At 39.1% G+C, this 17,649-nt stretch overlaps 1 protein-coding gene across 1 annotated transcript in view; it reads left to right on the top strand.

The window, feature by feature from the left end:
* The first annotated feature begins 542 nt into the window (after window positions 1–542).
* klhl5 (kelch-like family member 5) overlaps window positions 543–17,649 on the top strand; it is an 88,295-nt gene continuing 71,188 nt past the window's right edge. Inside the window, exons 1-2 of the mRNA XM_036583733.1 lie at window positions 543–836; window positions 12,307–12,398. The gene's annotated coding sequence lies outside the window, so the exon portion shown is untranslated. The remainder of the gene's footprint in view (window positions 837–12,306; window positions 12,399–17,649) is intronic.

Here is a 17,649-nt window from a genome sequence, read left to right as displayed (position 1 = left end):
TCTACAACTGTAGAACTACAAAGTGCTCCTATATGGTCAGTGGAGCTAATAATATGGACAGTGAGCGTAGAAACGAGGTTGTTTTGATGTTATGGATGTATGTTGTTTAAAAAGATTACTATTACCAGTGCAAGGAATATTACTATCCATCCATGTCATAAGATTTACAGTGTGGAGAGAGAGAGAGAGAGGAGAGAGAGAGACAGAGAGAGAGACAGAGAGAGAGAGAGAGACAGAGAGAGAGACAGAGAGAGAGAGACGGACTACGGCCCCTGCGAGCAGAATTGCTAGGCATATGCTGTCCACAAGGGCAAGGGACATTGCTGTCTCCCACTCTGTGATGCTGCAAAAGAAAGCTGGCCGTGCAACCTGGTTTTTCGTATTACATGCATCAGCATAAGCTTGCTGCAGTGCATACACTTATTTACCGCGTTTGCATTGCAGACAGTGTCAGAGTTGCTGCAAAACAGCACACACAGGCATGCATGCGGCAGCAATGCTGTACCATTTCCTCCGGGCAACAGCAGCCAGTTAGGCTGCCTCGCTCGCGCCGGTAGCGCAGCTACGCGCCAGCACACGCGCAGCAGTTTTACATTTAAAAATTCAAAATGTTCTAACGGACTTTTAACGTACGCTGCTTGAGAAGCGGATAAAAACTGGCGCATTAACATCCAAATCCACGATATTTTCACCCAAAAAAGTACACTACGCTTTTATTATTATCAGCAGCCAGGAGAAAGCCAACTAGTGCCACAACTACTCCTGAAAAAAGCGAGTTTGGTCCACGAGTTAAGCGATAACGTTCACAACAGCAGTTAATCCATCACCAGACGAAGGTAAGCGGGTTCACTTCATCTTATCGTGAGAGGGATTCTTTCTTGAGCGACAGTTTTGCCTAAAAGTGGAAACAAACACGACGCGAGTGAGTGAGTGAGTGAGAGCATCGAGTTCAAGGCGAAATAAGGAAGCGAATGAAGCCGGTGAAGGATGCAGGGAGGGCGGCCTCGAGCAGGAGGCGAGCGCGGGGTTGAAAATGGCCTGGGCGGTGCGGTGTTGCTGTTGTTTATCACCGTTTTGTGCCGTGTCAACACGCTGCTTTCACTCCCCCGCTGCTCAGGCAGGTTTCTTCTGTCTTTGGTAGGTTACAGCAGCCACTTTGTCACGAACAAGTGGTTTACATTGGGCTTGTTCCAACAAGAGACTCGCACTTAAGCACCTGCCGTGTGTTTGACCCTCTAACCAGAGTGACCAGCTGTTGGGTCGAGGCAAATACAGGAGATGCCACTGACTGAGCACAGACAGAGTCCCCACCACTCTAATGCTACTAAGTGGTCTCATTAGGCGCGGACAAAACTGCAAGATGACAATGCTTGAAGGCATTTTTCATGATGCACAGTACACATTATGATCTTGTAGTAAGTGAAAAGGTTAAAAAAAGACCGAGTCTGGCAAACTACCCTGCTGAAAAAAGACCATTAGAACCATTAGGATTAGCATTGTCTTAATGGTTATCATTAGAGACCACTCGTTTCCTGTGGGACACCTTTAGATCCCATTAGGAAACTATTAAATGCATCTGACATCAGTCCCAGAACACCTGTTAAACCATTGTGATCCTTTATAATGTGATAAAAACCCATCAGGAAAACACTAAATATCATTACTGACTATTGAACACCACCAGGAACCAGAAGAAAATTTGAATAGGTTCTGTGTTTTGTTTTTGTTTTTTTCAGCAGGGAAGTGGTGGAAAACTACCTTTATGTTCCTGATTTCACATGGAGGTGGGAAATATGGCAAAATGTATCTCAGTACTTTAGAAAGTTTTTAATGATATTTTTCTGACATCTGGTAAGTTAGAACAGACAAAACTGTGACGCTTTTTAAAAATACCATCAAAAATATGAACACAGTCACTTTTTATATTCAACATTTCACACAATGCTGCACTAAATCCGATAAAACAGGATTAATTATGCTCTCTTTTTAGTCAACCATGCAATTGGAAAGTGTTTTTTAAGTGCTGGTAACCACAATATGCACAGAAAAGCATATTGTGCTGTAATTTATCACAATAACGGTAAGTATTGTCATATGGCCCAGCTCTAATTTTGCATAATACACAAAACTAACATTACATCTAGTTAAATAGGATCAGTTAAGCTTTTTGTGGGCATTTGATCTCCTGGCAAAGCCACACCATATCCAAAATAAAGAATGTGTCATAGTTTTGTTCTCTTTTCTTCTTCAAACAAAAACATTGGCCTACATTTAAAGAAGGTTGATGAGTTAACAACTCATGACAGAACCTTCTGAGGCCTGCACATGAGATGTCCTGTGAATCCGAGGCAAACATTGCTTAAAGACTTCCATTATTGGCGCTTGGATGTTAGAAATCTATGTAATGTGGTCTCTCTTAAATCTGTTTTGTAAATGAAGAATGAAGTTAATCAGTGCTCATTAAGAAATGATGATAAACCTGATATGTTCAGGGCAGCGTGTTGTGACGGAGTTTATCATAATAACCCACCCAATCTCAGCCAAATGCTGCAAAGATTAGTACTAGCCTTTAGATAGATAGTCTGCTTACAACACAAACCCTATAGGTGTAACCCTATATCCAGTGAATCAGAGCCATAAAGATTATTGCTTCCCATTAGATGGATAGTTTACCTAAATTTGGAGGCATATTCACATCCAGGCTGGCTTTATTTGCACTTTGTTGAAAATGTGTTATTCCTTTGCAACAGGTGTTACAGCTTAGCAGAATCAGCAGGCGTGACACAAAATAGGTGGACAAATGACAGATGGACACTTCATGGATAGACACGCAGATGGACAGTCTAGCATTTGTAGCCTGTATCTTGCGAGGTTTCACGTTTGCTTTATTACACTGATTCAGTCTAGCGTTTTGCTAATAGCCAGCAGCTTTTCTGCCAAGTCTTTGGTCAGATCAGTCTGCATCTCTGAATGAGTTCTGGACTCAGACAGTATTTAAAACAGTATTTGAAATGTGGAAATCAAAAGAAGATAACACATTGGCAAAGCTTTCAAGATATTATCAGTTATAGCTGAAGGCACCGCATAATTAAAATAAAAAAAACTCTCTTCTCTGCTTTGAAGGCTTCTGAGAAGATGCTGTTGCTTTTTCCAAGTTCAGTAAGAACCCATAAGAAGTGGTCTGAGTGCTACTGTATTGTGCAGCACTGTACAAAAAGTGCTGTTTTTTTTTCTCCTGGGTCCTATTCATGCTTGTTATTGACATCCGTCTTGAGAGATCTAATCATAAGTGGACAGTAAGACATATAGCCTTTTATACCTGGTCTTTCTGTGTGTTTGGAAGGCGCCTCCAGAGACCACATGTGAGCAGATTTTGTGACGGCAGGATGAGTACTCTGCACATGCAGTATGTCAGTCTCTTGCTGTGTTTGTTGTGAGACAAAATTGTCTGACGAGTCCTTGTTCATGTACATTTATGAGCTGTTCCAAATGTTTGGATCACTTGTAAACAAACAGCTATACAGCTGCTTTTGTCTCTGCTGTGATGACACAGTTGCTTAAGGTGTTCCTTCAACACATTAATTTGCATTCACACTACAAATGATATGTGGTCATATGCATCCCTGACCACCTCCCAATGTGGGTTAAGTGATTGAATCACAATGCATTCCTGAGACATACTGAGGCTGTCCACTTATGAATGGATCACACAAGACGCATGTTAATGGCAGGTGTAAACAAGTCATTTTGGAAACTTTTGTCTACGGATGATATATCGGCATCGATGGGTTTTGGTATTAGGCTGATATTAAAAGATAATTGGATCCAACCCTGTAACAAATCTAGCTTGAAATAGCACACGCATTGTGTAATCTGATGTTGTTAGCTGTCTGTGGGGTACTACTTGTTTGAGTAATTTGAGCATGATAGCCCTGTGTTGTATGTTCCTCTTTAATTAAAAATAGCCAGTTTTAAAGAAAAAATATTTGATCATCCTTCAGGTTTTAATATTGGTATTGAAAAAGTATTGAGAAAGTGGTATCGTGCCATTTCTTGTGTCCCATTACACATAAATTTATGTCTTTGTATTACTGTTTCTTTTGTTTAACTGGTAGTTCATAGCAAAAGTCTACAGTATCTGCTTTGTCATATTTTGTTCTTTTCATGTGGTGGAATGACAGTGTTCTGAGGTCTTGCCATTCGAAGAGGAAAATAGTTTAAGAGGTGGCAGTAGCGATTTTCGCTCTCTGCACAAAGGCGTTAATGAATCTCATTATCTAATTATCAAGCCTGGTTGAAATGTTGTTGTGGTAATTAAAGCAAGCAAGTCAAGCATTGTCGTGTGTCCCCAGGACTCAAATGAAGAACTGCTGCTGAACTTTGTCTAGGGCTGCTCGAAATATTGCAGTTATGTTGCTACACATTGAAAAATGACTTGCAATATACTAAAATAAATAAAAAAAACTTTGAGGCTGTGATGTGGTTATAGAATGGCTTACATTAGTTTTAACCAAAATGAGTTGTGTTTGCTGGAGCAATGATGCCTTGATTCATCTAAGCACCCAAAGAACATTTGTGATTGATTAGGTTGTCATCATTGCGAAGGCTGATATTGTGGTAATGACGAGCAAAGAATATATTCTGCAGCCCCAGCTAAAGGTGGATGAACATCATGACGCTTAAGGACATGACATGTATCGCAATATTTCATATTTTTTCAGAAATTTGCACACAAGTTGGTTCAGTCCAAATACTCCAGCAAAACAGTAGTGCCACCTTATAAAGAGGCTGTAAAAACTTTGATTATGTTGAGCTTCCATGCACAGGTTGTTATTGTTGTTAACAGGTTTAAATGTAAAGACCTGTAACAGTAAAATGTACTGAGGTACTGTTCACCAAGAGTTAAATTACCACCACAGAAGAGAATATGTGGTGCTTTGTTTAAGTCTGTCCATACTTTTAAGCTACAGTAAGTAATGAGCAAATGCTAAAATAGGTAGGTTAATGTTATAGCTCTTCAGCTGGTTCAATATTTTAACATGCTAGTTCAGTATGCGAGCTATGGGTTTCCAGGATGAGCGGATGGCATTTTTCATGTGAAAATGTTCACACAATGAGTTGTATTTTAAGCCAATTAACCAGTTTTATGCAATAGCTTGACAGGATGAGCTGTTGATTGTTCAGTAGTAGTACACTGCTACCTTTTAATATCAGAAGTGATGTGGCTTAGAATATTCCACTGACTAATTTCAGTAATGTAGTACGATCAGCTTCAGTGATTTTTGTAAAGGCATCATTAGCCATTCTGATAAATCACTTGCAGTGTGACCTTCGCGTCCTCAGTGAGTAGTTTGGTTTGTCAGAACACCAGCCTGGAGAGAGAGCAGCTGTTTACCGACTGTTCTCCTGCTTCAGAATTGTTGTATGTGACTGTTCTTCATTTTAAGAAAATGCTTTTACACTATTTTTTAACTTTTAGCCATAATTGTTCTTTTTCTTTCGTTATCTGCTGACATAGGTACAACACTATAAGCATATTGCTGCCCCCCTCAGGGTAAGTGGTTAACTCAATTAAGGTTGAACATTGCATTGAAAATGCAAGTTTCAGCCCTAAATGTAAAATAAAACAAAGTGAATGAGTGAATGTGTGCACAGGAGGTATGCAGCTCTGTGCCAGACTGCTAATTCTGCTAACCTTGTGTATCAACATTTAGTGATTAGCTAACTACGCAAAAAACAATGAGCTGCGAGAGAAGTCAGATGTTTGCAAAGTTGTTGGTTTATTTATAGCTGATTCCATGGTTTTATGTGTTTGATAGCCGTTGTGTGTGAAATTACTGATGAACAGTGCATAAAGGGAGGTCTAAACATCTAAAAATCTCAGTCATGCCTGTCATGATGGGCAGAGTGATTGAGAGACAGATGTGTATTGGGAGAAATGTGTATTCTGCTGTGTTTTCTAGCTCTCCCATATATGAGCACAGACCTCCAGTGGCTGTTCTTGTATTTTTAATTAGCCCCCTACTATGACCCAGCACTAAATATAGAATATACAGAGAAAGGCAGAGAAAGAGAAAAAAGGAGGGTGGGGGAGGGAGGGAAGAGAGCAGAAGCACAAACATGAACACACAGACACACACCATATTTGTACATTTGTTTTCAATTTGTTTGTGTTTGTTTTTTTCCCCCTCTCACCAAAGGCATAGATATTCCTCTCACGTGCAGCTACACAGCTTGTAGAGGGCTGAACAAATGATCTGGGGTAGGGGAGCGAGAGGTGGCGATGCAAGAGAATAGGTGTATACACACACACACACACACACACACACACTCTTACAAATGCAAAGAAAGGACACAATCCTCAAGGACAAGAAGTTTGGTGGCATGTTACTCTCATGAGAAATAAACTAAGATTGTTGACAGACTCTGTTACTAAACAGCTAAAGCCATTAAGACAGCAGTGATTGGGTTTAATACTGTCTGTTTCTCTAATTGATAAAAGAATAAAGGCTGTTATGCTGTATAAAAGAGTCCCGTGCTGCCTTTATTGTTGGATGCACTGTGATAATTTCTGACTGAGTGTGCACACACATTCAGAACGCAGCTCATATTGCTAAGGGCTAATCATTTTTCTTAGGGTAAAAAGCTGACTGAAGTGTGAACTGTATTTCTTTTTTTCTTACTCAAAATAGTACAGAAATGAATTTTTGGCTTTGTTAGTTTGTGTTCTTGACATATTAACAGAAATGTGACAGTAGCATTAATAAAATACATTATTAACCCTTAGTGAATGAAATACTATACAAGTAATTACATATTGAGTAACACAGTAAAATACAGTTTTTTAAGTATGATTCTTTTAAGCAATTATTATTTCTTTTTGCGTGCAGAACTGTATGGACATTCTGAGCCCAGCATGACTCAAAGACTGTGGCTGTGACCAAAATGGATCCCTACTCCCTCATTAGTGTTGTGCTCTACATGGGAGAACTATGTAGTTTACTAAATAGCGGTAAAACGCATGAATCAATAGTTCTGACACTTACTCATCATCAGCCTGCGTCACTACTCACCGGTAACATAAACAAACCAGCAGTATTTGCTGAGCGAGGCTGAATTTGCTTTTTATTCACAATCTTAGACATGAGCGTAATGTTTTGAAGTGCAGGGGACAAGAGGAAGGAAGTAAAAGACATGACTAGACTACACATTTAATTCTTGGTCCATGGGAACAGTTAACAGTCAGTATTGTATTTTGCTGTATGCTGAGCAGTATTAGGGTATTTGTTTTTAACTGTAAGAGCTGCTGTTTTTTTTGGAGAGTTCCTCGAGAGTCATGAAGTTTCATTTTCAGTGGCTCAGGAGCCACCATTAAATTAACATTCTTCTTTCCATTGTTTAGTAACAAGAGACTCGCAAAGCACGTTGATATATATTCAGCTGATGTAGTGATGTACAACGTTCACTGTAATTTATAAATGCATTGTGGGATGTTACAGTGCCCTCAGAATCACACTGGAATTTCATATCATGATTTGGACACTAAGAGACAAATGTCCAACAGGGATCTGTTTCGGTCGCAGCTTGTCTTTGAGTAAAGGCCCAGTCACACTATCTTATGTTAGCAGAATTTTGCAAGCGTAATGACTTTCATTTTAATGGAATTTGCCATGATGAGCAGTTTTGCATCACAGATTTCCAGAGGGAGTCACACTTCACTTTTGACACGAGAATGGGCTGGGCAATATGACAATATATATCGTTATCGAGATAAATTATGTCACGGTACAAAACAATATGCTTTTCTGTACTAAACGTCTTGTATACTGTCTTGTATAACGTCTGTACTTGTAGAACACTGACCCACTGCATTTTTCGTTACAAAGAGAGCAAAATTAGTAGTCTTGTTTTACTGAATTTAGTGCAACACAATATAAAATTATTGTGTTCACAGTTTTTGTATTTTTTAAAATGTAGCACTACTCATTCTTTTTTTTCAGATCCAACTAGTCAGATATCTGAAAAATTAATATTGTGACATATAGTGCATTGTGAAAAAATCTTGAAGTATCACATTGTTAGATTTTTGATATTGTCCACCTCTATTCACATCCTTGATCATTAGCACTGCATTGATTTGGCTGTGAACTTCTGAAGGGGATGGTGCTTTGTATACAGAATACGCAGCAACATAGTAGAAATGCCAATTTTAGCTATTTTTGATGTGACACAACCCTTTTAACACTTCATCTTCACTGACTGTTAATAAACACAAAAAGGGAAACTGTGATATGTGGTGAGTGAGAATTGTCTTAATATCTTTTGTGATTTTTTTTTTTCATTTTAGGGCATGTTAGCTAGTTAACTGCTTGCTTACTGCTATGTTAGCTCCTTGGTTAAATTCAGCTGCACACAAATCACTCCACTGTTGTCAACCACAACAGTTACCCAGGCTTTCTTGCTGTCCCCGGTGTGTAATTTTCTGGTTTAGTTTTGTTAACTCTTTGTTTTTACTGTTGACTGCACCAAAATGGTTGATTGTCACCAATATTATTTTGTCCGTTCCAGTTGCCACCTTGTTGTTGTGAGATCCCTGATTATGGTTTTAAACTGTGAGCTGTTGTTTTGGGCTCTACAAGAGTTTTGCAGAATGTTAGCAAGACCATAATACTGCACAGCTTCTCCAGTGTGGGTTAGACACGTTAGAACAACAGGACAGAAGGCAGTGGGTGGTTGGATAATGAAAAAGAAATGTGAAGATAGTAGTTGCTGTTAAGACCTGGGTGATGTCCCACTGAGAAAAATAATCATTATTCTACACATTCTCTCTCTCTGTATCTGAGTCTGAGTCAAGTTAGTTAGTAAATAATAGGCTCCCATCTAAGGTCATTTAAAAATAGCCTCTCTCTCACTCACACACTCTCTCTCTCTCTCTCTCTCTCTCTCTCTCTCTGGAGAGAATGATAAATATGTGATGGATGGGGGATAAATAATGAATCTGAAGTGACTTCACCCCTGGAAGCAGGATGTCGAAATGTTGGCCAATTACGTCATACGGACCTCTGCTGTAAAACTCTGCTGCAAGGAGTAGCATAGAACATAGACAGAAGAGGATGTTGTTTATAGTTTAGAGTGAGTGTAAATTAAGGAGTACTAATTACAGTGAACCATTAACATCTGAGGTGAGTTATGAAAGTGTTTTGTACAGTTTTTTATACCACTGTCAATGTTAATGCCAGGCTACTCTAACCAGTAAAGTCTTGAATTGCGTAAAGGAAAAGAACAAGATCTACACTGGTCATATCATCTTGAATCAGCCCTTATTGGCTCATAACTTTCACTGCCTGCCAGGGCTCTTCCAGTTTTCTACTGATATACTCCCCCAATTCAGCTGCCACCGCCACTGGCCAGATGTGGAGCCATTATGGCCCATGTTTCCCTCCATGACGACTCATGACTAATTGGTCTCCAGAGACTGTTGCATACGTGCTATTACATACAAAACGGCGCCTAGTGCCTGACAGGCAGTCAGACTAGAACAGACTGCTGCGACATGCCCTATTCAGCTGATACAATCTAAACCTGACAGAATAAACTAGTGCTGTTAAGGGGAATTTTGCACTAACACAAAAAAGTGGTTTCCTATCACAAAGTTGGTTTGGAGGACCTTGACACAGTATAGTTGTGTCAAAATGTTAAAGGCAACCAACTGAATACCCCTCCCTCCCTCACCCTCTCACCCCCTCACCCCCTCACCCTCTCACCCTTCCCTCACTCCCTCACCCTTCCCTCACCCTCCCTCCCCCACCCCTGCCCTCACCCTCCCTCCCCCACCCCTGCCCTCACCCCTCCCTCCCCCACCCCTGCCTCCCTCCCTCCCTCCATCACCCCTCCCTCCCTCCGTCACCCGTCCCTCCCTCACCCCCTCCCTTCCCTCCATCCTTTCTTGCTTTTTTTGTGCTAAAAAATAAGTATGATCGTTTGTCAAAATTTTTGCTCTTAAACTTCTAACAACACATAATGGTCAGCACCAGCAACACGCACTGATTTTTCTTTCTCCATCTTCCAACCTTTTCTTTCTCCATCTTCCAAAATTCAAGCTGCTGCTTCAGTGTAAAAGTGCAAAAGATGCTCCCTAGAGACAGTGTTTGGTTTGTTTATTCTGGGCTACTGTAGAAACATGGCTACACAATGTGGCGGCCTCTGTTGGAAGTGGTCCTGTTCCCTGTGTAGATACTCATTCTAAGCTAACGAAAAAAAACAGTAATTTTTAGTTACAGGTGATTATATACTATATCATTGTTGATTGCGTCTGGGCATCCATATCACCCACATGGTAGATTTGGTCATGGTAATTGGATTGGTTGTGATTAATTCATATAAAGACTAATTGGTTAACTGGCTATGATTAAGTCATATGTTGTGTGGTTAATTGATACGTTTTGATTGGTTAAGATTAGGTGGCTAACTGTCTCACTGAATGCTGTCTCAGTTCAGGTTTGAAAATGTGATGGAAGAAGAGAGAAATTTAACTGAAGCATTCTAATCTTTGTGGCTTTTTTTGGGCTTCTTGTCATTTGAGGCAAAAATCTCACATCTACAAACACACACTGTCTGAAGCTTTATCTATGTGTGTGAAGTTAAAATTCATGCTTGGCTGCACCCCTCGTCCTCCCCCCACCTGCTGGTTGTCGTGGTGATGATGCTAGCCGCAGGCTGGGCTTAATAATTGATAGCAGATCTTTTTGGCAGTAATCGCTCGTCAGATGCCCTCCTCTTATGGGGGATATTAGAAAATATGTGTGTGAGGTTTGTGTGTGTGTCTGTGCGTATGTGCATGTGTGCGTAAATGTAGATGTCTTTAGGGTAAAGTGTGTTTGATGCTCAGTGTACTATTTGGCAGGAAATGCTAGTTTTGAAGCACTGGGGGCTTTTAAGGTGTGTGTGTATGTGTGTGTGCATGCATTTATGTGTTTTTTGGGCTTTGGCTGATGCTCTGGATGATATTGAGGTTGTAAACTGCTGAGTTGTAGGTCAGACCAAAAAAGACCCACTGCTTTGTGTGTATGAATCTGTGTGAAGAGAGAGGCATTTAAACCTTTAGGGGCACTTTGGCTGATTATTTGTTATTCAGACGTAACAACAAATTGCATGCCTGTAATGTCAATGTATGCAAAAACTGCATGCTGTATGCAACAACTACATGCTAATAAACTGATAAGTGGTCTCAACTTTATATTGCAATGATAATTGCAATCCCAGGAAGCAGGGTGGGGTGTAAAGATGCAACTCATTCTATTATATTGAGTTATATCACATTGCTGTTTCATGACTTGCGTGTTAGCTTGGGCCTAATATATTAGCTTGCTGTAATAAACTAAGGCACATTTTCAGCAACTTTGAAAAATGTATTGAATCAAGACATCACTGTATTGTATCAAATAAAATTCTGAATCTTTACACCTTGGGATGCATGATGATATTGGTATCAGCAGATACCAATATCATCATACGGGTTAAACTCACACTTTATTTGAAGGTTCAGATTTTACAACTTTATTATTGATACTGGAATAATAATTACTGTTTTTGTGCTGTTATCCAGAAGCGTAATAACCATGATAACATAATGAAATTTTTTTTTTGTGATACTTCATTCTTGTTTTTCATTCTTATTCGTTTTAATTTGTATTGGTGTTTTACTTTAGTTACAGCCTGGCGTTAGACAGTGAGATATACATTATTAATTTTTTTTTTAATAAAAAGCACTGATGTCGGATTGGTGCTTGGCATTGGCCCAGAGATCAGGAATCAGATTGGTATTAGAAGAGAAAAACTGGAATTGGTGCATCTCTAGATATGGGCAGATATGTATTTGAATATCTCCATTGGCCCGCTATTCCCACATTTGCGCATCTTCAATACTTCTAGTGGGGTGTTCCAGTTCCATGGTACGAGCTGGATCAAGTATGTTGCTTTTTTGCATGATGCTGAATGTTTTACATTGATCAGTGCATGTCAAACAGAGTTCCATAGGTTTATAGTGCTGAGCACATTTTGCATGTAGTTAAATGGCAGTGGAGACGTTTGCCCATGGCTAACATGACCATATGGGGATGTAGTTGAGCATGGATAACACACTTTTTCTCCTGCCCACGCTTACACACAGTAGCACATAGTTCCTAATTGGCTGTAAAACCCTTGTCTCAGCAGTTGGTGAACACTTTTGCAGGTGTGTGGCTAAGCAGTTTTAACTCCCTCTCTCTCTTTCTCTTTTTTAATAATTTTTTTTTACTTTTTCTCTAGGAGAGAAAGAGCTGACACTTCATCCATCCATCCCAAAAAGTGGATCAGCGAGGCACACCTGTATACTTGTACTGAACACGGCCTTTTAGTTGGTAAGTCATGCCAGAGATGGGGAGTGTTGGCTGATCTGTGTCACGATTCGGACTCGTCCTTAAATGTTGCGCGACTCGATTCAGTCTTGAGACTTGTGAAATTTCAGCCTGACATAAAAACATGAACAAAACTGATTCCTGATTGATGTTGTGCTGCCAACCATAATGCTCTAAATGAATAAAAACGTTTGCTTCCAACCATGTCAGTTTTCATCAGTTTTGCTTTAAACAACCAGCTTTTCATTGTAGAAGGAAAAACAACTGAAACAGTTGGCTAGTGTTTAGTTTGGATAGGAGGTATACTAGCTAGAGCAGTAGCTGTTGTAGCTGAAGTCATTTCAAGTAGTTTTGGCCCTTTCCTTTATACATTGTATTTACTTTGTGTAGTGCTTCAATTTTGTCTTTCATACTGAAGGATTTTATTGTGAAAGGCTTGTTGAAGTCGTGTCAGACCTGACAGGTTTTTAGTAGGGGTTTACCATTGTACAATGCAATGCCTGCAGCAAATAAGAAGACTCGGACTCGCCCCTCAGAGACTTGAAACTCAACTCGGACTCTCACTATAGTGACTCGAGACTCAGAGACTTGAGACTTAACACGGACTTGCACTTCAAAGACTCAACTCGGACTCTCACCTCAGAGACTCGAGACTTGACTCTCACTTCAGTGACTTGAGACTTGACTCTGCCTCGCACTTCAGAGATTGGAGACTCGAGTCGGACTCGCACCACAGAGACTTGAGACTTGACTCGGACTCACATCTCAGAGACTTGGACTCATTCCTCAGACATGCGAGACTCGACTTGGACGCACATTTCAGACTTGTGACTTGACTTGCTTTCACATCTCAGAGACTTGAGACTCAACTGAGACTCGCAGCTCAGAGACTTGGACTCACACCTCAAACACTCGAGACTTGACTTGGACGCACATCTCAGAGACTCGGACTTGCATCTCACAGACTTAAAATTTGACTTGGACTCATATAAATTGACTTGAGTCATACACAAATACACACATGACTCTTTTGTGTGAGAGCATTAGTTGGGTGCATCGAGAGAGCGATGAAATACAGACAAATGAGATCTATAAAAGCTACAGAATTGTGAACTCACCTCTGAGACGGTGTGCGTGTTTGTGTGTGAGAGCGAAGATTGAAAGGGCAAGGACTGCAGATTCAGCACTTCCTCTTACCTGTCATGTGTGCACACGCACACAGATCATCGACGTTCAGTGAACACACACACACCTTTCACTTGTGCTCAGTGTATCAGTGGGCGAATACAGGTCAGCTCCCAAGTGTACAGCTGTCTCTAATTCCCTGTCTCTCTCTCTCTCTCTCTCTCTGTGTCTCTCTTTTCCTGCTCACTCTCTCTGACTTTCTTTCTTTCTCTGTTCCTTCTTTTTTAGCTCAGATAATGGTCATGATCCTTTAATTATCAGTCTCCAAGAAAACATGGAAGATTCTGTTTTAAGTAGAGATGGCTGGATGCCACATTTCTGTTCTGATGCAGATATTGTAATCTTGAGTATTGGCTCATGTACTGATCCCATAGTAGCTTTTAGATGAGCTATTTTTGCTGGGCTACCCAGCTGGCCAGCCTATGAGAGTCACTGTTTTTTACTGCGTCGTGGGTGATTGACATTCCGTCTCATTTCATTAAGATCAGTTGGCTCAGTTCAAAGTTAAGAGCTGGGTCTCTCACCTTCTAAATGGCTTTTCAGTCTGCAGCATTTCGTTTTTTGTTCCCAAAATTAATGAAGTTAGCGATATTTTCAATCATTTAATTTTCACTAAAACTCTACTCTACCTTCTAGTTAACTAATGAATTAATTGCATTATGTTTGGTATTTAACAAATATTGAATATGTCATGTTGGTAAGCAGTTTCACTGGATGAATTTCGAGAGGCAGCAATCACAGTATAGGTAGATGGGCAAAATGCAGGCAAATCTATCAAAAAGTCACCAACAAAAAAAGGCAGATAAAAATAAAAAATCAGAAGAACGAGGCACACTCTGAGACATGGCTAAGAATACATGAAAAACAACTGCCAAGAACAAAACCAAAGACAAACTAACACAAGCAGCAGGTTTGGGAATATTGAGGGGAGGGAGCTGGGATGTTTTCAGCTACAGCATCGTTACATCAACTTATTTGTTTTGTTTCAAATGACCAAAATAAATAAATAAATAAATGGCTCTTCAATGCGGGTCACCTCCCAACATTGACCAAAAAGAGCCAGCTCAAAGAGCCAACTCATTCGTGAACAACACATCACTAAGAGTCATTAAATGACTGAGTGACTGACACTCATTGTTGAAATGTGCATGCACAAAAAAACACCTGAGACAAACAGTAGGTGGCTGTATACTTACGCCCCAAATGTAGGGCTACCATGCCAAAAATGAAAGTGCACCAGAATATACACTGGAATGGTATTTTTACTTTTCAGTCACTATTTTTAGAATTATCACTTTGTAAACTCAGAAGCTGTGCTACTACCACTATAAGCCTAGGCTAGCAGCTACAGAACGAGTATTTATTTTTTACACTCAAGATGGTTCTGTATAACTGTAGCAAAGTGTACACATTTGCATGATTGAGGGTGAGTGTAAGTAGAAGTCACCTTGGTCTTTCTTTACTCTGCGAAATTTTCATGCAACTCTAGGTACTTAAAACCTACATGAAACTAAGTTGCACTTCATTTGCATAATGTAGGGTCCTGCAGTTAATTTGAAACTCAAACGCAACAGTTGCAACTGTGTAAGCTTTGTGATTCAAGTTTTGTGAAACAGGCAGTCAAAATGCTGATAATGTCAACATGTTAAACGACATCATCTTAAATCATTCATTTTACTGGATTAATGGGCAAGACAATAAATAGAAGATGGCTTACTGGAAAACTGAAAATGAGATTCTCCTGACTAACTTTATGTAAGGTTGGAAATTTTTTATTTTGTAAGGTACCTGATCTATGACAACAGACATATGTGTTTTGATGCTAACATTTCTGTAACCATCTTATATTATAACTAGCCAGCTAACTGCCTGCGTTTATTTTTCATGGTGTTATTATGATTAATGTAGTTAGATTATACCTTTTTGACTCTCTTGATGCCTCCTAATTTTACACAGAGCTCAGGTTCGTTTGGATTCCAAAAGATTAAAATAATTACACGAGGGGAGACTGAGATGTGCTCCTGGAAGAACTTGCCATGCTTCCAGTACATGGAAGAGACTGAGTGAGCGAGACTTTAGAGACAACCATAAACATTAATTTTCAAAGGCTTAACATGCACAGAACAGATTGAGACTCAGATATAAAAGATACATATATATAGATCAGAACAGATATTCAGAACAGAACTGACAGCTGAAAAAAAAAATACAAAGGTGAAAAAAATATGCAAATGTTAAGAACACTTCAACTTTATATAGCAAAACGGTACAACTTATTTAAAAAAATATGAGTTGCTAATTTGGCTAATCGACTATGTTGGTGCAGCTTTGTTTTTTAATTGCATACAACTAGTTGTGTTGTAAGTTTTATCATGTAAAGCCTGCCTTAGAGCCTGTTATTTTGCTAATAACCGTCCTAGATTGTGAGAGTGAGTCCTAAAGAGATCTAACTAAATCCGTCTTTATGGATATTCCTGACATAGCAGTGGATATAGCATGTCGAAATTATGATAATAATAAGTTGTATTTATATACAACCTTTTACAATCACAAGGTTGCTTTGCAATGCAGTACAGTAATCATAACATACAAAAGAAAAACATTAATTATGAAACGAATCCACAAATCTTTATATTTTATTATTTAATCATATTTTGTCATGGTTGTTGTTATTAGTGGTAGCAGTAGTGTGATAGAATATGTGTGTATTTATTGACAAAAAATGTATGTAGGCATAGCAGACACATAGCAGGTGGACTAAAAGGCAAATTGCCACCCTGCATATAATACATGGGTTTTTATACCTTCTACCATAGACTTATGCGTGACATAAATAGCATGCAACTGATGGCGATTTTAGCAGGCTTGCCTTATCTTAAACTAGTGTAAATTAAGCACCTAAGATGCACATTTAAGATGGCCATCTGAAAGTACTAGGGATACACTGATATGGGGAAAAAGGGCTGGTGCCAATATCCCGTATTTTTAATGTACATATCTGCTGATGCTGATACATAAACATTGAACAACATGTATACATTTTAGCGCAGTAGCCCAAGGTTGCCTAAATGTAACCTTTCTGGAGTAAAATAAATGTGCTGTTAAATATCGGTTTGAAATATCAGTGAAGTCTAAACATCTGTCTGATGCTAATAGTGGTTTACACAGTTTTTGTCAGATGATAACTAATTTGTGTTTTATACATATTTTTATATGCTGAATATTCAGTTATGCATTATGCTCAGCCACTGATTTCAAATGAAAAATGTGGTTAACACGCCTTTGGTCAGTCCAGAAAAGGTTCTGTTACGACCTTTACACATCAGACTTGGACTGATGAAGAGCTTTTAGGTGATAGTTCTAAAAGGAGCTAATTATGTATCATAGGAATACATTTTCTAAGAAAAAGTAATGCCAAGATCAGTGAAGGAATTTTGTAGATCCTTAAATTAGATAAGTAATACAAAAAGTGGAGTTAGAAAATGAGTGAAGCAGAAAAAGCAGCATTGCTGTTCTTCAAGTTTATTACTAAGAACTTTCTGGGAATCATCAAGCAGAAAATTACTGCAAAATAGTGAGTGACCTATTGACATCATACAGAGCTACTGGGTGCAACATGTCATTAAAAATACATTTGGGTTTCTTTTCTGAGAATCTCGGCTCTGTCAGTGGTGAGCATGGTGAGCAGTTTCATCAAGTCATTTCCAAATGGTGCCTTAATATGCTAACTGCTCTAACCCTCAAAAAAGACGTTCCAGAAGCAGCAAAAAAGCAACTATGTTTTTAGGAAAATTGTTAATCTTTATTTTTAATCTAAATGTTTTCTTTTAAATTTAGTCATGTGTCACATAAAATCCCTACCTTTTAGAAAACAAACCTTAAAACACATTTGAAATCAGCTCAAACGTCCTACTAGAATCACATTCTTTAGTTCATGTGACAAAATTAATATTTCTGTCACCCAGTGTAATTTTTTAAGCAATTATCTGCTGATACCAGTATGATTAGTTCTGATGATATCATTGTGCATTCCTAAAATATACTGTGCTCAAACTGCTTAAACTACTCT

Source organism: Colossoma macropomum, unplaced genomic scaffold (genome assembly GCF_904425465.1).
Source record: "Colossoma macropomum unplaced genomic scaffold, Colossoma_macropomum, whole genome shotgun sequence".
Classification (NCBI taxonomy): domain Eukaryota; kingdom Metazoa; phylum Chordata; class Actinopteri; order Characiformes; family Serrasalmidae; genus Colossoma; species Colossoma macropomum.
This window is presented reverse-complemented; position numbering and strand designations above follow the sequence as displayed.